Here is a 15,160-nt window from a genome sequence, read left to right on the forward strand (position 1 = left end):
ATTTTGAATGTTGTGGCGGTGAATTTTATCTTGATTGATTTTTAGTTTTGGTTTTGGTTTCAGTTTTGTAGTTATCCTAAAACTTTTAGTTTTCATGCAGGGTGACATCGTTGTTTAGCATGCAAGTTTGTAAGCATAAAAGTACAGTATAGAAAGTACGAGAAAAGAAAGCACTATAAACTGTAAAAGTGTATCTGATGAGTCTTCTCCTTCCTTAACCTTAAAAGTCAGTACTTGCAAAGCACATATATGTCAATATAATTTTGCAGGAATTAAAGCATGCTGATAAGGAAAGTATAAAATACAAGTTTAAGGTGTGTCTACCAGATCCTATGTCATAACTTAGCGGGTTAGGTTTAAATTTTGAGGATGATTCCATTAAGCAAATCATAATTAGTCCAGATGTCCTACAAGATTTCCAAAGAATCATGAAAAAGTTTTGAGTAATACCTTAGACATTTCATGGTCCTTGGGATTATCTTGAGTTCATTTTGGTCTTATTGTGTTTGCTATATGTTTCATCCAATTAATACACTTATGCTCAGTACTTATGCTCAGTGAATCAGTGAATCATGATGTTTTGACTATCTGTTAAATGGGGTAATCATCACCTGATATCTCACTTATGAATTATATAGGTAAAGACCCTTGGGGGCAACTTGACTTAATTAATGAATTTACTTAATTTGATTTTTAAAGAATGAGCTTTTAGTGTTTTGAAAGGTTTTAAATTAATTATAATTTATTGTCTAAACCTCATTAGACAAAATTTTGATTAAGCCTAGGTCACTACTAAGCCCTTAAGGTTTAATGAGTAAGTTTATGGTAAGAAAAAGGATTTTTAATATTAAAACTCTCAATCCTTATCATGAACTTTAAATCATTTTAAAATCATTGGTTGGGGGTTAAAATCAGTGAGTTATAATCTTCTAAAATCAAACCCCTCACCTCAATATCTTCATATTTAATTATTCTTCTCATATTTCATTAATTTGAAAAATTATAAATTTATCTTTTATGAAAGTCAAAGTAATGTTGGTTTCTATCACTTGTCCATTTTATGTTTCATTCATCAAGACATTTTTTTTTAAGATCCCTTGTTACCCCTTTACCCTCTTGATTAAGCCTAAATATTAATTAAGCTTTAAATTCCAAAATTACACTTTTTCCCCTAAGGCCTTAACACTCTATAATTCTCTATAATTCATTAAATTCTATAATTCATTAAATTAGACTCAAATGACTTGAAGATTTTATGTTACCTTACTCATGGGTTAATCAAAACATTGGAGGAGAAAATGTGATTTTTCCAAATTTATTTAAATTTTATAATTATTTATAATGCAAAAATACGGATTTTAATAAAAATTTAATAACTCCATCAAAGTAAGACTTCTGTTCTTAAGAAAGTTATTGGAGATTCGCTTAGGTCAGAGAACCACTTGGACCAATTTTCATGATTTTTAAAGTTTTAATTTAATTATTAGATTTATTTGTTTTTTTTAGTATTAATAAAATATAAAATAATATTTAGATGAAAAATTAAGTTTTATATTTTTATTAAATTCCTCTGAGTCCAGGGAACCGACAGAAACAAATTTCATATTTCTGTGACTTATATTTTAATTGAAATTTTGGAATTATAACTTGAAATTTCTTAACTTAGGAAATTAGGAAAATTATTTTAATTAGTTCCAAGTGCTCAGGAAGTCAAATGTGACATTTTAGTGTGTTTTTAAAATTTGGTTATTTTTATGATTTTTAATTGATTTTTGATTATTTAAAGGCTTAATATTAGCTAAAAAATGAAGGGTTTATTTTTATTTAAATTTTATTTTTCTTAGGTTTCTCTTGTTATAAGGAGCTCCAAAAACCAACTTTGGTATATTTTTGAATAGTATTTTAATTATTACAATTATTTTAGTGCCAAAAATGTCATTTCACTTGATTAACCCATTTAAGTGACTAAATTAACTTCAATTTACTTGAAATTTTTATGGGGAGCTCTCCTAACATTAATTTACGGTGTGAAATAGTTTTTATGCCATTTAAATATATATATTTACTCCAAATTAATTTTATTTCATTGGTGACAAATAGAATTATTTTTAATGAATTAAATCAAGTTTATATTTTTCTTAGGGTCCTCTGACCACAGTGAACCTGTCAAAACAAGTTTTGTATTTTGCTTATGAGTATTTTAATTATTATAATTTTTTATACCAAAACAGGGAACATTAACTTAAAAATTAGATATCAATGCCTAGAGATCTCTCTTAAGCTTGGAAAAATCATGGAAAGAAATCTAATGACATGTAGAATCAAAATCCAAAAGCTCAAGTCATGGTGGTATGCATATGCGAATGGAGAGTTAAAATAATGAATACACCATTTAATTAATTAAAAATAATATATGCATCGAGTAAACTTGAAAATGTTTCCACATTGTTCTTCTCTCTTCACTGAGCAATAGGGTATTTTTATTTTATTTTTATGATTTTTATAGACAATATTATGAATTTTTGAAGTTATGGATATTTAAATAAATCAAAAAATATTATATTTTTCTAGTTATCCATGTCATCCTCATACTGGTCGAATGGAAACGTGTCATCGCGCGTTTTAGCGCCGCCGTATGAGTCATCCCGGCATTTTCGAATCGCAGCGCTGTCCGACGCGATCCTGACCCTCACGTGATACACACCTGATCCGACGGTCGTCCGTCATCGTCCCCAACATATCACACCTGAAAACCATCCATTTTCAAACACTAATATCTCACCCGATTCTTAACCAAATCGAGTGCATTTTTTTTTTAAATGCTCGTCTTAACTAGTTAAATGCATCCATATGGTTGATTGACCCTTAAATCAACTATATAGGAATGGAGAGTAAAATGAAGCTGGGTTTATGGTTTAAGCTCAATACCTTGGTCCATGAGGGGTAGCCTCGATTGGATGCTTGTGGAAGCTTCGTGGGGGTCCCAAGAGCCTAAGGATGGAGCCTCAAGTCGTGGTGAATCGTGTAGATATGATTTCGACCAAAGTCGATTTAGGGGTTCGATCAAAGTCAACCTTAAGGTGCTCTGGTGATGGGGCTTTTGTGAGGGATCTTCTTCTTTTGTTATGGGGATGGTATGGGTGCAATTAATTTGAATTTGGTGGAGTTTGGAGGATGTCTTGTTTCGACCAAAGAATTGGGCTAAAAAATTGAGCTCGAGCAGTGAATTTAGGTGGCTAAGGATGGTTGGATTAAGCTCAAGGGGTCTCAATGAAGCTTTGGAAGCAATTTGGTAGAGTCTCCTTAAGACATTTCAAGCTCTTCTTCGTTGGCCATGGAGGAGGGTTTAAATAGAAGGGCTTGGAGAGGCCGCCAGGAGCAATTGGTGGAAGTTTATGGCTGCTTAGGTGGAGGAAAGAAGTGCCCAAGTGTCTAATTGGAGTTGTGCACATCAGGTAGGTTCAATTTTGAGTTTTGACCATATGGGCTCCCCCTTGGGCTCCCTTGGCCATGGTGTTTTCCGGCCACCAAGGTGGCTGGCTGACCAGTGAGGGGTCACCATTTGGTCAGGGGCCTTAAGGCTTGGTTTTGGTGCAATCAATTTGGAGTTGACATGTGTAAAGGTCTTGTATCAAAATCGAATGGGGAAAGGGATTTTTTGAATCAAAATGAGTCCAATCATGGTTTGGGGCTGGGTTCACCCCTCAAGGCTGGTTTGGGTGCTGAGGGAAATCAGAAGGTTCAACTTAATTGATGTGGAGAAGTTTTCATCCAAAGAGATTTGGTTAATCATGGGTTTAAGTGATTCATAAAAAGGGGTAAACACCTTTTTAAAAAGGCTTAAAAGTGGCTTGGCCTCTTTCCACTAATAACTTGGTGATGTGGCAAGGCTCACATGGCTTACCTATGACTTTTGGAGTGGCTTCATGGCTTGCACGTGGCTTGAACAATTTTCATGAGAAAGGATTTTTGGAATTTTAAAATATTTTTGTAGAATTTGGCATAATGCTTGATTTAGAAGAGTTTGATCATGAGTTCAAAACTTTAGGAGTGATTTTAATTGAATGAATGATGAGGAAAAAGAATAGTCATATGGGCTTTAGACTTGGGCTTTTGAATTTAAGTGTAGCGGGCTTGGTCTTTTGAATTTGAAATTGAATTTGGGCTAGAATTTGGGTTAATTGAATGTTGAGTTTTGTGTAGGAATATGTCATGAGGGATTTGACAAAGTTTCAAGTGATTTTGAGTTGAATTGGTGGACCAATTTGGTGAATTTAGACATATGGTCAAAATTGAGCCTTTTTGATCTAAATAAAATTGGGCATGCAATTAGATCAAATTGGGCTTGAAATTTGTTTAGAATAGAATTGGGGATGCTGAATTTTGGTTTAGATTTGAAATTGGGCAAGATTGGGGTCAATTCAAGATTGGGGTCAAGGCAAGATTGGGGTCAATTGGGCCAAATTGGGGTTAATTTGGGTACATGTGGGCCTTTAACGGCAAATTGGGGCTTTTGGTCAAATCTGGTCAAATTGATGATCAAAAATTGAAATTAGGTTTATTTGGGATTATTTTTAAATTTTTGGGAATTTTGGAAATTTTTAGAAGTTTTAGGTCATGAGGGGCATTTTGGTAATTTTGGCAATTTTTTGGTGGTATTTTAGAAATTTATTAAATTTTGGTCAATTTAAATAGTGGTAAGGGATTTGAACAGATTTTTTGGACAAATTTGGGTATTTTGGATAATTTTGGGATTTTTGGCAAAAATTTGGGTTATAGGGATATTTTGGTAATTTGGTGATTTTGGGCCAAAATGGGCCAACAAGCCATGAAGCCACATTAAACCAATAGGATCCATGTGAGGACTCATTTTGGTTGCTCAATATGATGGTTCTAACCGTCTTAGTCGAAGACTAGGGGTATAGGATGTCTGGCCATACCCCAAAAAATGTATATGGGAATAGGACGTCTGGGCCTACCCTAAAGAGTATATATGGGAACACGATGTTTGGGCCTACTTCAAAGAGAATATATGGGAAGAGGATGTCCGGGCCTACACCGAAGAGAATATATGGGAACAGGACGTCTGGGCCTACCCCAAAAAGTGTAGATGGGAATAGGACGTCTGAGCCTATCCCGAAAAGTGTAGATGGGAATAAGACGTCTGGGCCTATCTCGAAAAGTGTATATAGGAGTAGAATGTCTATGTCTATCCTAAAAAGTACATATGGGAATCGAACATCTTTGTCCACTCTAAAGAGAATAGGACGTCTATGCTTATCTCAAAGAAAAGTTCATGGGAATAGGACATCTTGGCCTATTCTGAAAAGTACATATAGTAAATGGAATGTCTGTGCCCATCCCAAAGGGAATATACGAGAATAGGGTGTCTATGCCTATCTTAAAAAGTGCACATGAGAATAGGACGTCTAGGCCTACCCTAAAAAATACATATGGGAATGGAACGTCTGTGCCCACCCCAAAGGGAATATTTGAGAATAGGACGTCTATGACTATCTCAAAAAGTGCATGTGGGAATGGAATGTCTGTGTCCACTTCAAAGGGAGTATACAAAATAGGACGTCTATGTCTATCTCAAAAGTGCACATGGAAATAGGATGTCTAGGCCTATCGCGAAAAGTACACATGGGAATAGGACGTGTGTGCTTACCCCGAAGAGTAAAGATGGGAATGGGGAATCTGTGCATATCCCGAAGGAGTATATATATGAGAATAGGACGTCTAGGCCTACCCCAAAAAGTACGTATGGGAATAGAATGTCTTGTCCACCTCAAAGGAAATATTTGAGAATAGGATGTCTATGCCTATCTCAAAAGTCATGGGAATAGGACGTCTAAGGACGTCTAGGCCTACTCCGAAAAATACACATGGGAATGGAACGTTTGTGCCCACCCCAAAGAAAATATACGAGAATCGGACGTCTATGTCTATCTCAAAAAGTGCGTATGGGAATAGAACGTCTGTGTCCACCCCAAAGGTAATATACGAGCATAGGACTTCTATGTCTATCTCAAAAAGTGTACAGGGGAATAGGACGTCTATGCCTACCCCAAAAAATACACATAGGAATGGAACGTCTGTGTCCACCCTAAAGGGTAACTTGAAAATAGTGTATAGAGCTTGTGATGTTGAATTCATAGATATATGGCACATGAAGTTTTGACAAAAAATTATGAGATTTTGTGAGATTTTGTGCAGAATATGCAACTCTGCGGGGATGTGAAGAAAATCGGTGCAGATCGAAATAGTCATGTTGCACGAGCAAAGTGTAAGGAATCTCGAATTCGAGATAAACAAACTCAAAAAATTTTAAAATTTTCTTTTCTTGTTGTTTTTATCAAATTTAATTATCAAAATATTTTTGTTTTGGTTAATTTTCAAAAATATTTTGAAGTTTTAATATCGAGCTTTTGTTGTATCGTTTTCTGTTCTTATGGTTTCTCATCAATTGCACAAGAGAGGGCAATTTAACAAACAAGTTGAAACTTAAAAGAAATTTCATTAATCTGCTCTCAAAAGCAAGTTATAAACTTAGTACATGTTGAAGTATCAAAATACAAGATGTTGAACATATCTGAATCATCAAATACTTAATACGTATCATACACTGAATATATCTAGTACGTATATCATGTCTGCTGCGCAAAACTTGGCACAAAAAGTATCCTGTTGATCGTCTTCAGTGTGGTGAGACTCCTGATCGAGCTAACCTACTAAGCCATGCTCCAAGGTAAGAATTCCCTTCACGTGTACCTAGAGGTGCAACCCTCGCATAACTCATATGGCTACAACTCCTCCAGCTCATGATCTGGTTGGATTCCTCGCGGTATCTTGTCATCCTGCATTCTTCTGATGGTTATGGAAACTCGGGGATGTCGCACTCTCGGGATGCAATGTTTAGCTAAATTAGCACCATTTCCATCTAATACGAGCACTGATACCAGCGGTAGTGAAATCTCAACTGACCCTCTGAATTTCCCGGGGACGACAATGTCAATCTCTTTTCTGAAGAGTATTTGCTTTTGCTGATGAAAGACATTGTGCAGAAGGGTCTAACAAGATTATGAAAGCCAATATGGGAAGGAATGTAGCTCCCCTCATCTTAAATGTTAATGATGCAACTATTCGGTATGAAGTCTGGTGGAAGTATACTCCATCGAATTAGTCTGTTAACCATTCTCTTTATCACATAAGACATCAGATCCACCTCATCATATCTTAAGATACCACGGGGGTTCCCTTGCCTATCTTCAGTGAAATTGTAGCAACAACCATATTGAATGGTTATCCTACCTTTCCCGCGCATCCATTTTTGTGGTTCTAAATATGTTCTTGGCCTTAGTAAACCAGGTCGGCCTCTGGCTTACAGATCAAACACACATTCTAAAATCCTTTTCTCATCGCTCTTTGAGAAGACTCCAATATATAGCGCCAAGCCTTCCAGTATATTAACCATTTCACCTCGAACTTCTCATAGAATTCAAATTCTCTTCATTTGACCCTGCACATTCTTTCCATCTCAGTCGTAGGAATATCATCAAACTGTCGGAGCGGTGTTGGTCTTCTTTTCAACCTCTTCAATGACCAGCGTATGCTCTGTATGTGCAGGTAGTAGAATGTATGACTCAACGTCGTATGTGCTGCCTCGTGACCCTCCACTCTGGCAGTTGTGGATTCTTGCGCTAAACTGTAGCAGTCCAAGTATAAAATATCGCATCATGGGCATTCTACGAATGCTCGTCTAGTGGATTCTCTTTTGGGCAGCCCTGCATTACAGATCAGACAACCTCTATAGGATTCATGGGGTACATCCATCTGCATCGGCTCTGTGGCCGACTCCAGTTCAGCTTCTGTATTCGGTAGACTGGAAGAGGTTTCTTTTGTAGGTGGTTCATAAATTCTTCCTTCAAGAATTGGGGTAAGTAATTCAGCTGCTTCTCTTTGCTTTCTTCTTTCTTCCCGTTTGAAGGCTTTGTGCTTGCGTCGGTTAGCATTGTGACACCACGTTCTTTGAAGTAGTGCGTCAGGCACTCTATCCTCATTGGTGCTTATTAAATTCCCCGTTGACACAGCTATCAGGGATTGTAGTCGACTGGTCCCTTCCACCGGGTAATGCTGAGTGTTTATCTTCTTTCTCTTTTGCGAGGAATCATCTTCAACTCCAATTTTCAGTATTGACGGTAATCCTTCTTTTTCCCATCAACTAACAATGTCCATCAGGGGACCTTCATAATTCACATCAACCTGACCAAAGTCGAAATCAAAGTCTATGACGCCACCCTGAGTAACCCTTTCCTTATCCAGTGCGAGATTTAAGCCATCTCTGAAGGAAAAGATCAGCTTATGCTCCGACATTTCTTCTTCAGAAGACAGAAAGCATCAGTGCGCTGACATCCACATGAACAAAAAAAAATGAAGCATCAACAATTTGAAAATTTGAAAATTTTATTTATTCAACTTTATTTAATCTAATTAAATTTAGAAACAGAGAACAAAATGAGCAATTTCCAAAAAAATTTCATTTTATTGAGGTTAATTTATTATAAAATCCTGGACTCAATTATAGACATTTGGCCAAATAAATAACTCCAGAACAATCAAAGTTTCAAAAAAAAAAAGCAAATGTTAATTTCAAGCGGCATCATGTCGGGTAATATATCTTCAAGCAGCGGCCGTTGACCAGCAATATAGGTCTTTCGCCTTGGAAATCTACCAGCTGGTAAGATCCTTCTGAGTAAACCTCTTCTATAACAAATGGTCCCTCCGAAGTTGGTTAAAATTTTCCATCTATCTTACGGTGTGCAAGAATAAGTCTTTTGAGAACGAGAACGAGGTCACCGACTTTGAACGTCCTCGGGCGGACCAATTTTTCATGTGCTTGCACCATTCTTGCTTGGTAGAGCTCCAAGTGTTGTTGTGCTTCTAACAATTTTCCCTCGAGACTTTCCAATTCTTCGAGTTTGATTTTTGCATTTTTTTCTTCTGTGAGTTTGTTAGCGACGATGACTCTAAGAGATGATGTCTGAACTTCTAGCGATAGTACGGCCTCAAACCCATACACAAGTGCGTAGGGTGTGCATCGAGTGGGAGTTATGAACGTTATCCAGTAGGACCACAAAGCTTCTAATAGTCTATCATGCTAATCTCTTTTATTTTCATCCAATGTCTTCTTCAAAATCTGTATAAATATTTTGTTGAAAGCCTCAACTAAGTCATTTGCTCTGGGATAATAAATTGTTGAGTATCTCCAATCTATCCCATGTCGTTTAACAAAATTATTGATCTTCATGCTTTTAAAGGCTGTCTCATTATCGGAAATCACTCTACGTGGAACATCAAAATGATAGACAATGTTGATTTTGAAAAATTGAAGGACGTGTTGTGTTGTAACCTCTCGTAATGGCACTGCCTTTTCTTATTTGGAAAAGTAATCTATAGTGGAAAGAATAAATCTATGTCCCATAGAAGATTAATGGTCTATCGAACCTATTATGTCCGTTCCTCAACACTTGAATGGCCACGAGGCAACAATTGGGTATAGCACATTCGGAGGTTGGTGTACGACTACCCCATGCACTTGACAAAGGGGACACCTTCTAGTTGTATCCATACAATCAAATATCATCGTTGGCCAAGAATATCCGAGTCTTTTGATCTTCATTTTAATCTTCAGCTCTGACTGGTGAGCACCACACAATCCGACTTATACTTCCTTGATAATATTCTGTGCTTCTGTTTTGCTTAATCATTATAGCCACATCTGGTCGAATGATCTCTTGTAGAGGACATCACCCACTTGAGCGTAAGACATAGCCATTTTTTTATAGTGATGTGCTTCAGACTTATTCTCTGGCAACTTTCTAATTTGCAAATATTCTATTAATGGCTTACGCCAATCCTTATTAATGTCAGCAACTTCAATCATCATTCCTTCTTCCTTTTCGAGCTTATGTAGATTGTCGAGGTCGATTCGAGACAAGACCCGTCTTCCTTGCACTTTAATATTAATGGAATCCTCTGGTGGACACACCAATTCCTTGGCAATTTTTTCTAGAGCGTCGGCATGTGCATTATCTCCCCGAGGAATCCGATAGAAAGTCACATCAATATAGAGTTACATTAGGGATCTGCTGCAGCAGCCTCATCGCGTACTAATGGTATTATGCTAATCTTGGTTTTAGAAACTTGTATTGTCCACAAACTGGTTGAATGATAAGTTGAGAGTTGCCATAGATGACAATACCTGTTACATCCATTGAGATTGTGAATTCCAACCTAGTGATCAACGCTTCATATTCTGCTTTGTTATTTGTACACAACTCTGTCAGGTGCTAGGAGAATCTCAACATACCCTTATCTGGTGTGATGAAAATCAAACCAATCCCTGCTTTTCCTAGTATAACCATTTATGATCCTTTATCCTTCCTTGTTGAAGAAGCTCCATCGAAATACATTTCCTAATGTCTGACACTTGAGGGTTCTACTTACAGTATCTGCTCATCTGACAATTCATCATTGAGTGGGGACCCAGTTGGAAGTGGGTGTGCAGTGAGAAAATCTACCAAAATCTGTCCCTTGATAGGGTGGAGGGGAAAAAAAGTTATATCAAATTGCAATAAAATTATCGACCATCTCGCTAGACGTCTGGAAAGTGTTGGTCGGGCCATCAAATATTGCAACATATTAACTTTTGAGATGAGGGTAATATTATGATAAAGCATATAATGCCTAAGCTTTTGAGCAGCGAATATCAAATCTATTCAATGTTTCTCGATAGGTGTATACTTCATCACTGTCGGTATTAAATGACGACTCAAGTAGTATGGTGCATTTTCCTTACCCTCATCATTGACTTGGGCTAATAGGGCTCCGAGAGAGTCATCTAAAGCCGTGGTATAAAGTATCAATGGTTTTCTTAGGATAGGGGCTGTCAAAATAGAAGGTGTCATTAAGTATCGTTTAACGTGCTTGAAGGTCCGCTGACATTTCTCTTCCCAAACAAATTTGACATGTTTTTTAATTAATGTTGAGAAGGGCTAACACCTACTAGAGAGATTAGAAATAAAGCGTCTCAGATATGTCAATTTCTCTTGAAAAGAACGTAGTTGTTTCAAAGTTTTGGGAGGAGGCATTTCCAAGATAGCTTTAATCATATCTGGGTCGATCTCAATTCCCCAATGAAGAACAATGAATCCTATAAATTTCCCGAAGCTAACGCTGAAGGCTCACTTTAAGGGATTCATCTTAAGTTCATATTATCGTAATCGTTCAAACGTAATTGTTCGAACACGATCCTTAAATCATACAAATGGTCTATTTTCTATTTACTTTTGATGACCAAATCAATCACATAACACTCCACTTGGTTGTGAATGAGGTCGTCAAATATCTTCATGATTGCATGTTGATATGTTGCTCCTGCATTCTTTAATCCAAACAACATCACTGTGTAGCAAAAAATCCCAATTTACGTCTTGAAAGCTGTAAGTGTTGCATCTTCAGGAGCCATCTTAATCTGATTGTATCCTGAAGATCCATCCATAAAGGAGAAAATCTCATATGTCGAAGCAATATTCACCATCAATTCTGGTATCAGTAATGGAAACTCATCTTTTGGATATGCTTTATTCAAATCCCTGAAATCTACACATACATGGATTTGTCTATTTTTCTTCTTAACAAATACAACATTGGCTAACCAAGTGGGGTATTACTCTTCTCACACAAAGTTAATGTCTATTAATTTCTTCACCTCGGCAATGACTTGTTGCTCTACTTTGAGGCGCATCCTTCTAGGAGCTTGTTTTACTATGGTCTTTATCTACCCCAAGTTATGTATTGCAACTTTTGCTGACAGTTCTGGCATTTCATCGTAACTCCAAGCGAAGTAATCTTTAAATTTTGTGAATAACTTTATCAGCTTTATGGATTCTTCCTCACCGAGTAAGGAACTTATAAAGGTTGGTCGGGGTTGCTCCTCAGTCCCGAGGTTAATTTCTTTTAACTCATCAACTGTTGATTTAATTTCTTCTTCAAATTCTGGCGGAGCATCATCTATTAACTGTTCTTGAGAGTCAGCCTCTATATTGAAGCAGTCCTCTTCTAATATGCTAGTAACAACCATGCAAAATTCTGAATCATCAACTGGTCCTACAGTACCAAATCCATGAAAATCCAAATCCATGAACCTATTTTTAATTAGGAGTTTGACTTTTAACATTCCATAATTTCTCAAGAAGTTGTAATTTATCTTTTGGCATTTGCTATGACACATATCCTTGCTGAATTAATTTTTTACATAAGGAGAAAAGTAACCAAAAGGTAATTCCATTAATTCATTAGAATCATCATCCAAATTTACATGATTTTCTGAACTAGTAGAAGGAAAAGCATGACAAAACTTGATCGGTTTCAAACTATCACTACAACTTCCTTTACCTCTAAACTCTCAACCTTTTAGGGGTAGATCAGAGTAAGGGTCATGACATTCACATAATGGTTGATCCGATTGAACATCGAGTCATATTTATCTTTTTCCACGTCTTCCAAAGAGATTTTGTACTGAGGCTTCTTTTGTTTTATTATCATCATTTATTCCTTGGAACTTTCTTCGTTAGAACTTTCTTCCATGTCAATGCTGATAGTCGGCCTAGTCCGTTCAACAATTGTATTGGTTCTACCACGCCCACGTCCCTGGCCTCGATCTTGGGTATATGGGCTAAAAGAACCTCTACTACCTCATTGTGAAGAGACAACAGTAGATTTTCACAGCGGAGTTGAATGACCTCCTCTTTGTGATCCTTCTGAATCTTGCACTTCATTTGATATAACTTCGCGAGAAAAGTCTATTTTCCTTGGAGGTGCGTAGTAGGCGGCGTCTTCATGATTTGCCACTTCATGTACTAAAAATGATTGTAAATCTCCTTTAATGTTCTTGTGCTTCTTTGAAATATTTGATGAATTGATGTAATGATGACGGAACCATATTATGCCCGTGAATCCATGGTCGTCCAAGTAGAGCATTGAAAGAAGTCTCTGCATTGATAAAATGAAAATTTGTAGTTTTTTACTAGTTCCCCAGCTTTCATTAACAATGTAATCGATCCAAGGGCTCTTTCTCCCTTCTGAGTAAATCCCCTTAACATCATTTTATCGGCTGTAAGCTATTGAGTTTTAATGTCCAAAAATGCTAACATTCGTAGACTCATTAAGTTGAGTGATTCTCCCAGGTCTACCAAGTCTCTGGACAATACAAATCTGACGATGTTGATGGAGAAGTAGAGCGGTCGATTATGGTCGGTAGTACCGAGCAACAAGTCGTCATCCATGGAGGATATTGCAGGGTGTTCTTTTAACAAACAAATTTCATCTGAGGATATGCTAGCCATCTGAGCTAAGCAAATCTCTGGGTCGAGCAAGGCTGTAACCAGAGATTCTCTTATCTCCTTCGTATCGTAAATGTTTAATTTGGTCGGCAGCCTCCTAAGATGTGCTATCATGTTATAATCAACATTGTATAATCCTCCGATTTTCACTTGGTTATGTTGTTCTTCCACTAGCGGAGGTGGAGGCAGCTCTTCTCGAATTACTATCTATCTTTCTTTATCTACTGGAGCTGACCTCGAGGGCAATACTTTCCCGCTCCTTAGATTTACTTCTGTAATTTATTCTTCTTGAGATGTTGTAGGGACAAAATTTATGGTGTCTCTTCTTCATGGGAGAGATCTAAGTTGATGGTAAGTGGTGTAACGTGACATTCGAGGACCGGCTCCTCACTCCCGGTGCTATCGTAACCGGTATTATCGATATCTTCTTCATTCTCTTTGACGGGTTTATTTTACTCAAGTACGATTTGAGGATCAATTTGGGAATCGAGATCGCAGTTAGATTGAACAAAGTCAGTTACATTATCATTAAAGACAACCAAAAATAGTCGGAATCATAATCATTATATTCATAATACCCCAGTGGGGCAAAAAGATAATCATAAATGGTCAGCGGTTTGAGGATTTTCTTCCCCAAATCTAAGATAACCAATCTAACTGAGGCAGCCCCTATCCTAGCCTCCGTGCTATCAGTCTTAACAACGTCGCTCTTTTCCTTCTCTTCTGGTTGCGATGACTTCTTTAACGAAATCCCCAACTTGGGCTGAGCAAGTTATAAACTTTGAATGGCTGCTTGAGCTGAAGAGATCTGAATTCGATCTAGTATTTTGTTGCATGACTTGCTCTAAATTGTGCTCCATCCATCTTTATTTGCATATGGATCTATCAGAATGATGGGCACAGCTGAAATCATATTCACAGAACCTTTCTCTGGCTCTTTCAAATATTCCTTCAGGCTCATAATGTTTCCTTCTTTATAGTTCCTCTTGAGCTAATATTTGAAGACGAAGCAACCTTCTATTGTATGCCCCAACATTCTATGGTAGAGACAAAAATTAGGACTATCTTTCTTATCAACCTCTTCAGGCTTCTAAGATTCTGACAACCTGAACTCTAGCTTCTTCATCAAGTTTCTGAACATCTTTGACACAGCCTCATCTTTGAAGGAATATTGTCTTCTCATTCATTCTGAAAGAGTCAGACCTGTTCTACCTTCCGTCTGGTATGATCCTCCTTGGTATGGTTGTTGTCTGGACTGCCCATATTGCTGTACTTGCTGTTGAGCAGGCTGTAACGATTGTTGAGAACTTTTGTGAGAATGCTCTACTTCTATTTTCTTTGGTTGCTTTTTATCAAGTGTTGCCACTGTCCGAGACCTCTTCTCGAATGCTCTGGTTGTCCTGGATTTCTTTTTTTTTCTCTTGAGAATCCATATGTTTAGCTTCCTCTTGTAAATGAATAGCTTTACTTAACAGCTTCTTGAAGGATTTGATGGTGAGTCCCTTGAGCATGAAAGCTACTAGCCCGTGTATGCTCTTGAGCAGAATCTCAATCGCATGTTTTTCCTACAGTTAAGGCTCACATTTCATGCTAAGGTTTCTTCACCTCAAGATGTAATCCACTAGAGTTTCGTTGGGCCTTTTCTTCTTCAGTACAATATACCCAATAGAGACATGATGTTGTGCTCTAAAAAATCTTTTTATAAACATTTGTTCTAATTCAACGAACGTCTTACCTGATCCATTAGGTAGTTC

The sequence above is a fragment of the Phalaenopsis equestris genome, unplaced genomic scaffold (genome assembly GCF_001263595.1).
Source record: "Phalaenopsis equestris unplaced genomic scaffold, ASM126359v1 Scaffold231680, whole genome shotgun sequence".
Classification (NCBI taxonomy): Eukaryota; Viridiplantae; Streptophyta; class Magnoliopsida; order Asparagales; family Orchidaceae; genus Phalaenopsis; species Phalaenopsis equestris.